The 17464-nt window shown below is 38.6% G+C and overlaps 1 long non-coding RNA gene across 1 annotated transcript; it reads left to right on the plus strand.

The window, feature by feature from the left end:
* The first annotated feature begins 2032 nt into the window (after positions 1–2032).
* LOC117961562 lies at positions 2033–17330 on the plus strand. Its single transcript, XR_004660435.1, has 3 exons — positions 2033–2071; positions 6540–6549; positions 17229–17330. It is a non-coding gene; the product is annotated as an uncharacterized LOC117961562 (long non-coding RNA).
* The last annotated feature ends 134 nt before the right edge of the window (positions 17331–17464 follow it).

Genomic DNA, 17464 nt, shown 5'->3' on the forward strand with positions numbered 1-17464 from the left:
GCTGATGTGCTTTTTTACACACAGCATCAACCTGGGACTCAAAGCACAGTTTACTGTCAATCACAGTCCCCAGATATTAACCATGGAGGGAGTTTGGAAAATTGGCTTCAGGCTCCAGGCTGCACTGAGGGAATGAACAACCCCAGTCTGGGCTGTAGCTATTTTCTTATATATCATTAGAATGGACCTGCAGGCAGTTAATATTTATTTGAAAACACTGTGATATAGTAGTAATATACATAATTGCATTTCATACTACCACCTGTTGTTCATGTTAAATTATTGTTGTAATTGTGAGTTGTTGAGACTTAAGATAAAACCAACCCCAATAAATATACCACCGCTTGCATGCTAAAAAAGGAAAAAAACAATCTTCTAAAGTTTTCTATCACTTCAAATATTTCATTAAGCACAATTTCCCTTTGTCCACACTAAAAGACTGTATTAGCTTCTTGTCAGGATCTCAAGCTGCTGAAGCCTAACAACCAAATTTCAGGCCATTTATCGTCTGATGAACACATTATCTGGAACAAGATTTTACTATTGCTGCTCACGCGTGCTCTGATGTTTCCCCTCTGAAAGGTAGAATCCTCTAGCAGACATCATGAAGTTTACTTTCAGCTAATTAGTCACTCCATAGTCTGAGTGAAACACTTCTTTTTGTTTTAAAGTTTCTTAAAAAAAATCTATATCCCAGCATGCATTGGGCAGACACCTTGGACATAGGGCTAACAGCAGTTGACAGACAATCACATTCACAATATAAAGTCCATTATTTCTGACTTAAAGGTCTTTTGGATGGTGGAAGGAAACAAAGCAGCTGTCATTTATTGCAACTAATTAGTACAGTCAGGTCCTGAACAACAGCAACCACCATGCTATTCTAAGCAGCAGATTGTTAGCAGCATTATCTAGGCATCATTTTACATTAGCATGCGTCATTGTGTGAAATGTTGACATATTGAATTCTATGAGCGTGTGTCCAATGTGCAGTATAGTTACGGGAACTGGGTGCTGATATATCGGTGGCAAATGGGCAAGCTGCTTCTCTTCTCAGAGCATTCAATATCCTCCTCTCACTCATTTTGTTCTGTCCATAAAAACAACCACCAGACAGATATTAAAACCTGATGCAATCACAGAGATCCTCGGCCATCACACCCTCAGAGAGCTGAAAACAGAATGAGACAGATGGAACGGATAATAAAATACTGGCAAAAAGAGCAACATAACAGCTGTGCAGTTGTTACTTATGAATCTTACTGGCATTGGCTTGCTTGTTGATGAAAGAGACTCATTGAAGTAGGCCTCTCCTTGCTGTGCATCACATAGGAATTTGTTATCAAATACTAGACTTCAGAATTCCTGTACTGGCAAGAAAATGTGGTATTTGTGGTATTATTATCTGTCTTTTTCACAGTAAAATCTTAAGTTTTGCCAGTTTTGTTGACTCTTATATGCTAAACAAGAATTATTTTGTTTATACTGAGCAGAAATCAATAAAAAAACACTGGTTAGTGCACTGAATACACCATGAACTACAACTACTAGTTCTAGTCATAGTTTCATTATCTTTATTGCACACAGCATTGGTGTCATATGTTGTACAGACTGTAAAGCCCTATGAGAAATATTTGACTAATGACTAATTAAAAATTACAACGTAGTGCTCAGACAGGGTCCCAAAACTGTTGGCTTATGCCTACACTCTTCAGAAATTGTGTTCTTCTCCGAGGCCAGGTCACTCGGTGCGTGACTTGCCATTTCCCCCCCAACGTGATGACAACCCCAGAAAAGCATTTTTAGGCATTACATAAATTATATCTAATATGTAATCCTTGTCTTCTATATAAGTGTTACATTTGTTTTAATGACGGTATTGAAACTAACACCGTTTTTTTAAGACTTTGCGGTATACCTTATTACCGTATTCTTGCCCAACCCTAATTCAATGGTTCTTATAGTATTTACAGAGTATCCTTAATGTTATTTAAAGAGTAGTTTCTATCTCCCTCTGTCATCATGTCCTCACTCGTAGCCTTTGCTACCCACATTTATTTCCCTTTTTTCAGTTTAAAATTTCTGCTCATCAGTTAGTCATCAGGATCTTCGCCTAGATGAAATTAGACGACAGCCCCGGGACTAAACCCAATCACTTGTACAAAATCAGCCTTTGTTTTTCCGTTTCTTCACTTCCTTTCCTCGCTCTTTTGTCTTCTACCTCCTGGCAATCAGATCCTAATATTGTCTCCGCCCCCAAATTACAGAACTCAATCAGGGACACTTTTCTGTTGAACTTTGGGATGGATCTCTTTTCAAGCACCACCCAAATGGATGAAACACTTCACACTCATCACCATAGTACAATGCTGTTAATTCTCCATTTCATCCATGTAGTGACTGGGATTTCTTAATCACTCTTTGAAGTGCATTTTGTCCTTGAAATATGCCTGACTATTGTCCCTCTCTCCTGAGATCATATCGATCTGTACTTCTTATCATTCATCCAGCCTAGCTTGCTTCTTGTTTTTTTGTCTTCTCAGGTCATTCAAGCCAAAGTTGGGGTTTATGAATATTGATGATTGATTTCCTTATCTAGATTTACATCAATTTTTGCCCAAATCCACTGGAGAAAGATTACATTTTTCAGTCTCTTTTTTTTATGTAGTCACAATCTTTCTTTAATCTCTCTGAAGTACTTTCAGAGTTTGAGTTCCCATTCTGTTAGTCAGTAAGGAATGTGTGTGCAATTTTCCTGTGGCAACTGTTTTCTCCACACCCTCAAATAATTAGCATTACTTAACCATTAATTCAAAATTAGCAGTCCAAAAAGGGCCACTGTTTTTTGAGTGCATTTTCATCTGAAACCTACAGTTATTTATGGTGACAAAAGAAAACATCCAACTAAAAAAATCGGGTGTATGTTCTTAGGTAAAGTGAGACGTTTTTCGCAGTACCAAACATGGAAAATGGATGAATAGTAACAACGGCATCCTCTATGCAACAGGGAGCAAAAGAGGTAATTTAAATGCCTGTCCTATTTTGTTCTAACACCAGCAATATCCATTAGACAGAAGTTCAGAGATGACTCGAGACTGTGTGAAATATTTTACTTAATATTTTAGTGCCAAAGGATGGTCAAACATAAATAATGACCTCCCTCATTACCTAAACAGCTCTCTGTTGTTCTTTGAGGAATACAAACTACATCTACTTATGGAATACTATGTGGATATGATTTATTTATGAAAAGAAGCACAGGCTGTGGAGAATGGTTACGTAAATGGTTTGTAGCTTTGAAGCCATTGTTGCAACTGACCAAATACAGCATCTCCTAGTGGTGTAAGTGTGAAATTGCCCTGCCAATGCATCTTACTTTTGCTGCCTCCTGGTTCTCACAACTGACAGCAGGGAATTAGAACAGGACTGCAGTGCTTTGCAGTAGGCGGACACATCAGAACAGCATGACTACTGAGGTATCAACGCCCCCATTCACAGTAGGCCAAGGAATGGCTGTTAGTGAGAGTGAGTGCCTGGACCAAGTGTCCGGACAGCTCAGTGTGTGGGCCGGAGTTTATAGTGGGCTTTTAAAGGGGACCCACCGAAAAAAAATCCCCCGAGGTCTTTACAGGGACAGATGCTCAGTAGCCAGTTGGAGTTTATCAACACTGGTAGTTGTATAGAATTCTCACCTGTTCTGTTTTTTTTTTTTAAGCCAGATTCATCATAAAAATAAGGCTGAGTATGTTTAATCCGTTGTGTGCAAATGAAAGAGTGTACGTGAATACAACTGTTGAAAGACAAGCGTTCTGGGAGATTGTTTTGTTTTATGCCTCGAAAGTTTGAAATACAGTATACAATAGTAGTGCGTGACAAATCTTCTGAGACAAGACAACTTTGCCTAAAATAGGTAGGGGTTGAAGGAAGGGGTGGTTCATGTTAGGACTGGGTCTTTTACCCATGAGACCCCCACAAGACCGTTGGTCATCTCAACTGACATTATTGTCTTAGAGGCTGTGACTAGCTTTGTTTTAATGTTCCTTGTACAATTTAAAGCATTAGTTCTGTGATAATCTCTTTCATACCCAAGCAAAACTGGTATTGAAACTGAAATATCACTAATCAAATTGATATTGAATCGGCTATCTTATCAAATCACCTTTTGAATCGGGATAGGGAAAACCATTGGTGATACCCAGCCCTAGTCCATGTTGAGCGCATCTGCTTGTGTGTGTGGATGCATTATTTATTGTGTCCACTGAAGCACAGACACAACGTTTTTCCAATTTTCTACCCAGGAAGATGCCAAACTAAATTAACAGCAGACACAAAACAATGAGAAAGCCCTGGCAGTCAATGAAGCACCCACTAGTCTTGTGTCTTGAATCTTACTGTCTTCTTACTAATATACTACGTTATAAATAATCTGTTTGTTTGGAAAATGCAGCTTTTTAAATGACATGGTATCAGCAAGGCAATGCAGTGGTATGATGTCTACTAAAAATAAAAGAAAACAAGATGGAAAACATGAGACGTATGAGGAGGGGATAAGGGTGCAGGATGAGAGGGAACGTGAGGGTTGTAGAATAGAGAATGAGGATCATTGTCAGGCAGTAGAGGGCCCAGATTAGATCACAAACTCTATTGTTTTTTACGAGTGCAATTTGCAAAAAGACCACAGAAAGAGACAAGAAAAGGGATAAGGGTGTACAGGTGGATGGTGGAAACTAAAAATATGTTTTGTGCAGAGCCCAAAGGGCAAAACAGGAGTTGAGAAAATGGTTAAGGAGGATGCAACCTCGTTTCCTACGATTTACATTTATATGCAGCTGTTTTATTTTATATTTCTGTGTGGTTTCTTATTATATCCAGAACTGAAAAATGTAAAACATCTGCTGCTGCTCTCATGAAACAGAAACATATTAGGCATTCTCCATAATAAATTTCACATTTAGGCGTGTTTTATGCATATTGGGTCGCAATTGGTCTAATAGGCCACAAAGGAAATTTAGACAGCTTAAGAAGGCCCATTTCCTTATTTTTTAAATGGTGTACTGAGTGCAGGTAAATAGGATTTGTTTGTCTGGAGGCTGTTGGCTCTGTGGTGAGCTGAAATTATTTTGTGGATCTTAAATAAAGTGAAACTTGGATAAGGTTCATGATATCAGCAGCTGAGATGGCTGCTCTTTCTGCAAGCACATCCCACTGTGCACCACAGCTTTGGAACTACTCCTTGCTTTAGTTGTGCCTGTAAGTTGATTGATAATGTACTGGATTTTGTGTTGTATGCTTTATGTATGGGTTCAGTTTAGCTAAAAATCAATAGTAGCCAAATTCATCCAAAATTGATCCATAATCCAAAGTGAACTGATATAGATTGGAGATTGTTTTTGCAGTTTTCTAAAAAGCCTAATATTGAGCTTCTGCCTGTTGTTAACAACACATGTAATAGATTTCATCAAAATGTGCCTTAGAAGTTGTGGTTAACTTCTTCTTTTTTTCCACACAGGCACACATTGTACCTTTTGATTTGTTTTAATTAGAAAACCAGAGTTTTTCTTTATTGATTGTTCATCCTTTGTACTGATTACTCAACTATGATTGTCCATCTAAGCCTTGGTGGTGCTCCAACTGTCAGTCAGCAAACATGGTCTGTTTACAAAGACATTATTACAAAAAACACCTCATTTGCAACTATATGCGTAGTTGATGACATACATGTTGACATACATGTTGACAGATGTTAACTTTTATTTTGTCTTGAGGACACAAGTGCAAGGATAAGTGCTAGGGCTGGGGAAAAAAATCTATACAGCATAGTATCGCAATATTTTCAGTGGCAATACTGTATCGATACACAGGCGCCAAGTATAAATCTTTTATTATATATACTGTATGTGTTGGTCAGTTTGTCTGCTTGACAATCCCTTTTTGCAGCAATAAAATTGAAGTGTTATGAAGAAACAGAGAAATATATCTTTTTAAAAACAGATGTTGACAAAGTTTCCTTTTGGGGCCATCATTTGAAATTGTGAAAAATTAGAAGTTGGAAAAAAGGTTATAAATTTCAATACATCGCAGTATATTGCAATATGTTTAAAATTACAATAATATTGTATTGTGATGATATTGTATCGGGAAGTGTCTGCTGATTGCCACCCCTAATAAGTGCGTTGTCTATGGTATTTATGCTACTCACATGGTATTGTATTACTAGCGGAGGCAATGAGACTAGCAAGCCAATAATGCCAACATTCTGAAAAGCCAAGTCATTTCTACATGCCTATGCAAGTATGAATTGGAAAGAAATGCAAATATCTCTCAGAAGTAATACATAGAACCAGTTCTGTGTATGTGGGTAAATGTAGAATATTTTAAGAGCGGGTAGGCTATGGTTTTGCCTTTTCTGTCACTGGGAGCTGTAGGCCATTATCTGTCCAAAGAGACATCAGTCTGTTAGATATGTGACATGAAATTACCCACAATCCTTTTCTGCCCTCCTATCAACTTGTCAGCTTCACAGCCCCCCAGAGTTGCAGGGTAATTTAGGTAGGGATTTCAAGTGTGTGTGTGCGTGTGTGCGTGTGTGCGTGCATGCGTGCATGCGTGCATGCATAAAAGAGATAAGTTGTAGACTCGGGTTGAATGATTGACATTGAATGAAATGGAACTTTCTGAAGATAAAGACAGATTGGTGGATTTCAACAGCACAAACTTCTTGCTGTTACTTCTTCATTTGCAGTCACTACAGACTGGTTTTAATGCAAGGGATTTGACAGTGAAGGTTAACCCCTCAAGTTCCTCATTAACTACTGTATGAACTTCACCAACATTCCTCACTTAATAGATCAGCTTATTAACAAAATATAACATCTTGTGGTATAATATTAACCTGCTTTGCAAGACTAATTTGCCTTTGAAAATTGCCTCAAGGCTCTGCAATCAAAGTTGGGCTTACCAACCAGACACTGAAGCCTCTAAGGCTCTGCCAAAGGCCCTTACTAATGTCTTTTGGGACTTGATCGTACTAATAAATTCCTGAAGTAAGTTTTGAACACCTGGCTTAGTCCCTAGACTAAAGGCAGGCTTCATCTACTTTCCATCTGTGTAGCTGTGGGGTCCAGATGTGCTGACCAGGAACAGTAACGAAGGAAAGGTAGAGAGAGCAGACACATGCATAGTGCTATACAAGCTAAACCTTTACATAGCTACATTTTCAAAAGAAAAACAATAACATTTTGAGTTTGAAGTTTTAGTTTATAGTTATTTATATTTATTCTTACTTGTATGTAGTTCATGTTGAACACAAAATGTCTAATACACATTCTTCTATCACTTCACAGAACTGATATAGAGACAGGCAAACCAATCTTCTCTGATAGGCCACTCATTATCTGTTGTCACTTGTGATTTATGGGTCTTTACTAGCAACCATATGTCTGCTTCTCCCTGCACACACAGGATCCGTTCTAGTAATGATGTATGGGTTTATCATCCAAAGACACAATAAACACCAAATGAAGTTTTAATGGTATTGGCAACACCAGTTTTTCCTCCTCCTCTTCTAAACAAACAGAACGAGTTTGATTTAGAGAAAAAGCTTTGTTAAACAATTCTGGTTTCCAGCTGGTTTTGTTAAGGCTGGGTAGGCCCCGCCCACTCTGTCGGCAATTTGATTTCGCAATGCAACTCGGTCTGGAAACTTGCACGTTCATTTCTCCTGCTTCATTTTACAATTTTGCGGGAACCAATCATAAACTGCCTTATATACCTGGCAAGATATTGGCGGGTTTAACATGATGACAATGGGGATGCAACCAATCAGCTTGTTGTTTACATTCAACATAGCGACCACCGAACGCCACCGAAGCGCAGCAACCCGTTGATGCCGCTGTCACTTCTACATCACCCGGATCATTGGTCTGATTTGTTGAAGAATTTTACAATTGTGTACAGAGTCATTTGAACAATGGCCGTTGGTCACGCCTCTTGTGCAGAGAAAACACAGATCAGAGTCCCCAGACCAATGCTCAGTCTTAAATGTATTGAGCTTGGCTGGGTCTGGTAAAAGCCAGACTAGTTTGTGTTGCTAAACAGGGACAAAAATACCCTATTCCAATTTTCAATCAGTCAGCTTGATGTCCATTAGCTGGTGGCTAATCTAAATAAGCTTTCCATTGTGCCGAGTGAGTCATTATCTGGTTAGCGCCCTAATACCATGTAAATGATAAGATGCACATCATCGGTTTTCAGCACATTGAATACCTCCAGCTATTTGTAATACATTTGCATAAAATATACCAGTGCTACCTTGTAAATGCTTATCTTGATGGTCTGGTCAGTTGAGATTCCTTTTCTTAAATAATTAGAGAAGACTAAATACGGTGTGTGTGTGTGTGTGTGTGTGTGTGTGTGTGTGTGTGTGTGGGTGTGTGGGTGGGTGGGTGTGTGTGTGTGTGTGTGGGTGGGTGGGTGGGTGGGTGCGTGCGTGCGCTGCGTTGTAGTAAATGTTATCTGTTCTGGCAGGGAGTCCGTGTCAAATGGTGTGAGGGAGACTAAGTGGGTTAGAGTCACACTCAGTCACTTGTCAAGCATCTTCAGGTCTTCCAACATCCCCCAGTGGCCTGTTTGGTCTCTGTGATCATGTGACATCCATGACTTCTCAGGCATACTGGTACATGAAATGGGATCAGGGCTGCCATGTTGGATCTGTCTTCCTGTGGAAGGGTTAGGGTTATGGTTAAGCAGCCCCTTGTGGGATTAATAATTGGAGAAGGACATTCAGGGACAGGGTTTTGTTAGAGCTGGCATCTCACTGTTTTTAAAGTCTGCAGTTCTTTTTTTCAAAGAAGTGTGCACAGAAACGAAGGTGATTTTATCCCAAAAATAAAGAGTTGTGGCTGAAACTAGAGGTAATGATCTTGCTGTCCTTGTACAAACTGCATATCGTATTGTAAGGATCCAACAACAAAAGTTAGGGAAGATATATAACAAAGTATAAATACAATGACAAATCTGTGTGCACGTACTGTATGAACAAATAAAATCATTCTGGTTTGTATTCGAATTGCTAGAGCATAATTTATCTTTTTACAGGAGCAATTTGATTCTCAGCCAAAGGACAGTGTTTTATAAAAATAAAAGTTGAAGGTCCAATATGTAATATATTTACTGTGATAAATTCAAAAATTACCCCAATGCGTCATCCGATATTAAGGAAACATGCTAAGTTGAAATACTATCTTTTCTGACAACAACACTAATTTCAGTATTTTCTCCTTTTGAGATTTCCGTTCTGTGACGGTATTTTTGTTTGTGTTTTGGCCTGTGTTGTTATCAACTGCCCAGTTGGAAAGCCAGGCCGGGTTGCCAGATGTACCTGTAAAAACGTAAACCCATCGCGCTACAGCTGTAACGTTAGTACAGCCATGAAAGCAGCAAACAAACTAACAGGACCATAGAGATAGATTCTACTAGTTCTTCAAACTAAAAAAAACACATCTTTCTTACAGTTGCGTGACCAGAGACGTAACAAACCCCGGGTAAATGTTGGAGATGTATTTGAAAGATGGAGAACGCTTAGAGCCTAAAAGGACTCTGAGTGGGCTAATTTCCTCCTGAACAAGCATTTTGTGTTATTTCAACATCTGTGTACTCACATTGAATTATATAGCTAGAACACCGAGTTGGTTAGGTGTAAACACAATTGAGACTCGATCCCGATCCCGGTCCCGGTCCTGGCTAACGCAGCCATGCTAACCCTGCTAACTGCTAATGTGGAACAGGCAAGCGGGCCACTCCAAATGTGACAAGCGTCTAGCAACATTTTTGTGGATGCTGCTGTCTCAACCTGTAGCCAAGTCTGGGGAGGAGGGGGTGGGGGAGAAGACTCTTTCCAGTATTTTGAATTTGCATTGCAGTAACTATTTCAAACGTTAGCTGTCAGCATTACATTTTGCACCTTTAATGTTAAAAAATTTAGAGTAAACCACTGATACACATCACATGGCAGCCTTTTCCCTGCAGACTGATGCTGCAATGATGGACGTGTCTTTCATTGGATCATTTAGTGCTCATTGATCTCGTGATTACCATGTTAACTGAGCTGTCAGCTATGGCATCTGGCATCACTGATTCAGGCAGGGGGAAAGAAACTAGGGAGGCAGGCTCAGTTATCATGCATAGCAACACAATCTCGATTGTCTTTCTCTGTAGGCTAGCTGGCTTAATTACTAGCTAGAAACATCTTTCACAATGTAATAAAGTAAAGACCTGTCCAGTCTTGTTTAGTTTAAGCAGGATTACCATTAATGGATTAGTGGATCAGGAGACAATTTACGAAAATGAACTAAGAAAAAAGCATTAGACATGATTTGAAGACCATACTGAGTGATTGTAAGATTGTATTTTAAAGTATCCCTATTCTGTGTTCTGAATGTGACCACTAACACAAGTTTAATGATTCTATTTTAAGTACTCTAAGGCTCACATTCCTTATGCTGTAAATCTGGAGCGCAACACAGAAAAAAAGTTTCTGATGGAGCTTGCGTCATAAATCACTTTTGCAAAAATATTTTAAGGGGTCCCAATTTTTTATAATAGACAAGCCTTTTAGTTTGATTAGTTCAAAAACAAACAATACGGGTACAATATTGATAAAAACAAAGCATAACTTTAACCCAATCAACTTAAGGAGCTATATTATATAAAGCCATCAAAATGTTTGCTGTCATGGACAGCAAGTAGAAGTTTTTAGGTAATGGGCCAAAACATACAAAATCACTGTTTTGGCCCTAATAATCCTCATTTGTTTTTGGAAATACTACATATTAAACTTTTGTTTGGAATTCAATAGATCATCTTTTTGTTGGGAACTAATAATGTTCACAAATATAGATTTATTAATTTATATTCGAGTTTAGTCACTTAATTAGTGATTACAGTTTCCAATTAACAATCAGTGACAGAACTAACCAAAAAGCAATTCGTACAGCGGTTTCCTTCAACTTCAATGTGACTCAAGATATTTGCCTAGTTTCCAATGTGAGAAATGAGATATAGAAGGAGATTAAACAAGAAAGTCTAGACAGGACGGTGGGCACAGACCCAGAACAGAGACCCAGGTAACAGTTGGAATTTCTTGATTTGGGATATATCCCTATTAGCCAAGTCCATGGTCACTGAACCGAGCGTCCACCTGTAAAGGGTTGTCAGTCTGTGCTGAGCATAATACATGATGTTCCATCCGAATAGACCTGCGGAACTTGATACATTGTAGTAACATTCATGGCAGAGTATACATGAAAATATTCAATATTTTGATCAGGGATTGTACACAACACACCCTTACATCTATATGTTACAATCTTGTTTTTTACTGTGGCTCAACAGCTTCATATCCCCCTCCCTTGTTCTTATCAGAATCTGTCCTGCTGACACGGATCAATGGCAGTGCCAACGTGAATGATTGAGAGAATAACTGAGGTATTGACAGCAAGAAAGGATTTTACAGAAAGTCAGTCAGTACAGTGGCACAGTAAATAGCTGTGGTGGGGGCTTGTCAAAGCAAATTACTTACTTCATCCATTTCTCAATTTCTCTCACCCCCCCACTCTTCCTTTCTCTGTTATGAACAGTAATGTGCTGAAATTGAGTGCAGTGATCATAAATTGAGAAAGGCATTGCAACCACCAACAATCATCTATATTGCATGCAGTAGTGTTTTGAAATTAAACATCTCTTTGCAGCCCAGCACCAGTGAACAACACTGTACAATCACTTCAAATAACTTCAGACATGCATGTAATGAGAGTATGAGCAACATTTTCATGACAAAGATTAGTCTTGTGAAAACTTTCACACAGATTCAGAGATGTCTTTTGGCCATACATTTATCAGCCAGCACTTTTTTTTAAATCCGGCTAAGCAAAGCATCCAATCACTGATACATTAAGTTCAGATACAACTATATGTACATTTTTTAAGATCAATTTCTGGCATTTGAGGACATCTGGAAGAGACCACCAAAGTTAATTGAAAACTAGACCATTAAAGAAACTGTTAAGTTAACTGTTAACTGTTACATTTTTATTTGGCAAGGACGACAATTCACAATTTGACAAACACAGGATAGGCATATACAGTAGGATAAACAACTTTATAGCAATGATAAAAACAATATCAAACATAATTAAAAAAAAGAAAATTATGAATTTCTATTTTATTTAAATATTTAATTTTTTTTTGTAATCAAATATTTGTATTATTCAATTAACAAACAATACACTGACACATAAGAACGCGTCCTAAGACAAAAAAACACAGAGAGGAAAGACAGGGAGGGGGGGACCTAATAAAAACACATTAGGAATGAATTTCCATTTTTTTACATGTTGCGGTTTGTTTTGTTGCTAGGAACTCAGACACTTGTTATACAGTATGCCAATGCTAACTTGATCACTGGGTTTAAAATGTCTAAAAAGATGAATATGAATAGGCAATGTGTGAGAATTGCACCTGTTTTGCATTTGATCAGACGAGGATTGTGGAATAATATATTTGTACAAAAAGAAATGCATAATGCATAAGTGAAATCTCAGTACGGTTCTTGATAAAAGAGAAATAAAGTGCACCCTGAGTAAAGGAAAAAGCCCACCAATGGATTAGGAAATTAATTGGGTGCATACTTTATGTGTTAAAGCAATAAACAATGTTCAGATTGTATTCACACATTCTACATGAGAAATGTCAAGTCTGCATATATCAGTCATTGTTATGGTTCCCCAGGGACAAAGGCTGGGTATTATTGAATATCAGTAGGGCACTGCCACTAGCTGCGTGAGGAATGACTCGGTCTACAAATAATGCATTAAAGTTCAGTTCTCCCTGATCAACACTTGGGCTCTTTAATGGTATTTCATAAGTAAAGGCTGGATTTCCATAGACCAGTATATCAGAGGTTGGCTGCTTGGATAACCCCCCTACTGGCTCTGGTGAATGTTTTGACGGCTCCTTCTCCGTGACTCTGTACTTGAGTTACTGCCATCAAGTCCTTGTAATTTAACACACAATGCTTGCAAGTTAATGATGAAAAACTGCAACAAATTTGATTGAGGTATCTTACTTAAAATGACTTTACTCACAACATTTTCCCCAGATGTTTTGAAGGTTGCTGCTACCACATCAGCTCAGCTTGGACCTAAAATGGAATAAAGATGCTGCTTGGCACTTCAACAAACCTCACTGTATCTATTTTCTCCATAAAATTCTTCTGCAAGAAAGCATTTTTCTTGACTGCTACAGTGGAGGTGAAGTGTGGAGAATGGTCAGCATTCTCCAGCAATCTAAACCCGTTGGAAAAAGCTGCTGTCAGTGTACAGTACACAGAATTCATTTCTATCAAGTCTTGTATGCAGTGTGTCTGGAGAAACACATGCCATATTCTGGCATGGCACACACATAAAATATGCTATTCAGCATCACACAGTCAGTTTATGTCTTGCAATCTCAGATGTATTTATTATTCAACAATGTTATACTGCATCCATCCATTCATCATCATCGTCCGCATACTGCAGCCTCTAAGATTTATTGATACAGCTTTTACTGTATTTTTAACTGTCTGACATTATTAATGCCTAGTCATATTCAACAGAAGGCCTCATAGTCTGATGTTATTGAACAGCACAGATAAACCTCCCTCCTGTCCTCCGACAAGATGGGCTGCTGGTTCAAGCTACATACAAAACAAACTCCAATACTGTACAGGCAGAATAAGCCTATAAATGTTGAGCTTTTTGGTCAAGCCACATCACTTGACTATTTGTTCTACAGGCAGTGTGTGCCAGGGTGTTTGGAGTTTTGCCCGGGAAGTCAAGAACAATGACTTCATTGCTGGATTTTTCTTAGGCACACAATGAGCCTCCACCATGCAAATTGTATGGCTGGACTTGAAATCTATTAAGTAAATTGACCAAGGGTGCCCAGACTAACGTGATGAATATAAATGATTTGTGTACTTTTGTATGTATGGCTTGCGGGACTGTGCAGGTAAAAAAAAGCTTTACCTCTCTATAATGAGTAAATGCCCAATGCCGACTGGTTTAGCTAATAGAAGTGCATGGATGATGGATGGTAAACATTTCAAAGGGCAGAGTTCATTCGTTTAAAATTATTAGAAGGCAAGTTGTTTGTTTTGTATGTTGTAAAAAAAAATATGTAATCACAAAAAAAAATCATTACAGGATAATACCATTATAATGTATTGGACAAAACACAATTATCTCTCCAAAGCTGGAATGGATCGACTGGCTATTTTTAGATATTAATATCTAATACAAAATGTAAACAAATGTCTTCTCGTGATTGTCCTCTACTGCCTTTAAATAGCTCTGCTTGTTCATTTCACAGGTATGCAAAATAATTGACTGAGTGTCTGCCTTGTTGGAAACAGCTTTGTTTCTAAACTATTGGATGAGATGAGGAAAAAGTTGAAAGTAAATGTAGCCATTGAATATAAATAAGTATCTTATGTAGAGTGATATACTACTGTACACAGTTTGTGTTGTGTTGTCTACTTGTACATTATATTATCTCCTGCACAGTGTTTGTTTGCTCTCTGCTGCAACAAATGCATCATGGGATTTTTAATTCTGATAAGGGCTTCTGTTACAAATTCAAACAATTGTATGTTAATATTAGTAAATATGAGACATGGTGAAGCACCACCTGTTCAGGAGATTTATTCGGCAACACAGGTATATGACGTATCACCCACTTCACCATATTCAGTTCAGGAATAACTAATAAGGTGTTATTGCATAATTCGTAGTTCATATGCAAATATCACAAGGCTCCAGTACCTTGTTGCAAATCTATGTTGCACTAAGGGGCGGCTGTGGCTCCGTGGTAGAGCGGTTGCATGCCAATCGGAAGGTTGGCCCTACAGTCCCATGTTGAAGTGTCCCAGTTGCCCCCAATGCTGTGCATTGGAGTGTAAATGTGTGTGAGTGTTTATCTGATGAGCAGGTGGCATCTTGTACGCCAGCCTCAGCCACAATGTATGAAAGTGTGTGAATGGATCTAGTGCTTTGAGTAGTCGTTAAGACTAGAAAAACAGTCCATTCTCTCACTCAGCTTGATTGATTCTTTTTAATAGGTATGTGGTTTTTGCTTTTGCTGTCTGAGTGTAACTAACTATACACAGGCACCAATGTATTTTTGACCAACATACATTTTTCAATGATGTGCAAGCAACACCAGTGGTTACATGGGAGCAGGCTATGACTTCATAGATAGAGAAGTTGAACTAAGTATAGTTATCAAATACAATGGTAATTTCTTATTGAATGATTGAGACTCAGGTTAATATAACAATTAGTGAATCAGCCTTCCGTCTAATGCATCTTCCTGGTTGCCTGTACAGCTCAGATGGATCTTTTCTGACATTCTGCACCTGTGTGTCATGGCCTCTGTCTAAAGTGCAGTTCCAGAGGCCACCAGGGATGCAGGCGCCGTTAAGGGTACCTACTGTCTTTTATACACTGACGGGCATCATTCCTACTGCTAACAATGATGATACAAATTTCACAGCTTCTTAGATTGACTATTTCAGACATTCTGTAGATGCACAGCTCTGGTATTTTGTTTTCATCTTGGCTGGTGTCTCAGCTGATATTGGGCTCTGGCACTGTCATGAACTTGTAGTGATTTTAATTTTGCCAGTAATGCAGAGCATTTAAAACAGCACAACATGTATGAAAATCAGTATTGCCTGTTAAAATACACTAAATATAATGGGTCCAATTAGTTTTAAAATAGTCCCACCTGTCTCCCATCCTTGCTCTGGCTGCATAGGTATCCTTCTCTAACCTTCCCCATCCTTTTGATTAATATCCCTAACTTAACTGAAGCAGTTTTAATGGCTATAATTATGAAGTTATTATATCTTTAATCTCAATTAAGCAGGTCAAACTATTTTGTTGGTTTCTAATATTGTATATACAATAAATGCAAATTGAAAAGTGATGCAAGCATCCGGGGAAACTGGTGTAGGTGATTGTCAGATCTTGAAAATCATGTTGACTACAAATACTTTATAACATCAATCACTGGCAATAATCCAGTCAAATAAATAAAACATGTTAACCAATTACATCCATTAAGTGACAAACCCCTGCACTCATGCACATACAGTGCTGTACACACAGACATACTATTTCTCAAACCAGTAAGAACAAAGCATGTTACTCACTTCATAGTCAGATTTTTGTTCATATTTTAAGCATTTTTAAAATCCACAATAATTTGCTTCCGCTAACACGTGCATTTTTGATCTAACCACCCATCTCCACTGTCACCCTCATAAGGTTCTGTGTTCTGAAGGGACTCACTGAAAGGTAATTAAAATATGACTTGTGCTTGAGAAGTAAAGTATTTCCTCCTCTCTAATCCACTAACTTTCTTAAATAAGGGACAGGATATAGCAAAATACTGTATTTAAAAAAAGCAATATATCCTCAACAGAAATTGAGGCAGATGTTCACAATTGACAACACTATTCCAATAATCTTATTATGTATGTATTAAAATGGTCTGGCAGGGATGTTGTTTTTTTAATTTGGGAGATGGGTCGAAATAGCATCTGCGGTATTCTTCAATGTCTGGAAGCTGAATATCTTTCTGACAGAGGGGGAGGGACATTGTTGTTATTTTGGTTTTAAGAATTGATTTGTTGCGTTGGCAAGGAGTGCTATTTTCATGCAGCATTAAGAGCTCTTTCCAAAGGAAGAAAGGATTATTTTTTCCTTCTGAAATAAAAAAGGGGATCCTCTAACTTCTCATACATAATTATAAGGGCTGGAACAATATGTGATATGAAGCTGAAATCGCAACACTGAGATCCACGAACCTGTATCACGGTGGTAGATGGCAGGATCGCGACACACCCCTTCCAACTCCCAGAGTTACCCTTCTCCGTCCAGATCCAATGCTACCACATCTTTAAATTACTATTAGTGTCAGTCGGTTCAGTGCCTTTTTTTCCAATTCTTTTGGGTAAATTTAGCTAACTGTAAAGATGGTTAAACGCAAAGGGGAGGCACGTCACTGGTAACGCTAACTTAGGTGTAATGTTACAAATGGCCGCTGACTAGTCAGAGTCAGAATGTTCTGACTCGGGTGCCTGGGTCTGTTTCCCAACATTTCCGTAAACTGCCGTTAGTCCTTAGCACCAGAGTTAGGTGCTGACCGGGTTTGGATTGCTGTAATGATAATGGCTGGCTGCTAGCTGGCTGGGGGCTGACTGTGGATGTCTTCCCCGGCCAGGGCTGTATTGATAGTGGATGGCTGCTAGCTGGCTGGGGGTTAACTGTGGAATGTGTCCCCGGGGTTGTTGACAGCTCTCATACCGCCTTGCAGCGCCGGGAGGCTGAGGCAGAAGACAGGGGTGTGCTAGCTAGCTAAA

Source organism: Etheostoma cragini, chromosome 18 (assembly GCF_013103735.1).
Source record: "Etheostoma cragini isolate CJK2018 chromosome 18, CSU_Ecrag_1.0, whole genome shotgun sequence".
NCBI lineage: Eukaryota > Metazoa > Chordata > Actinopteri > Perciformes > Percidae > Etheostoma > Etheostoma cragini.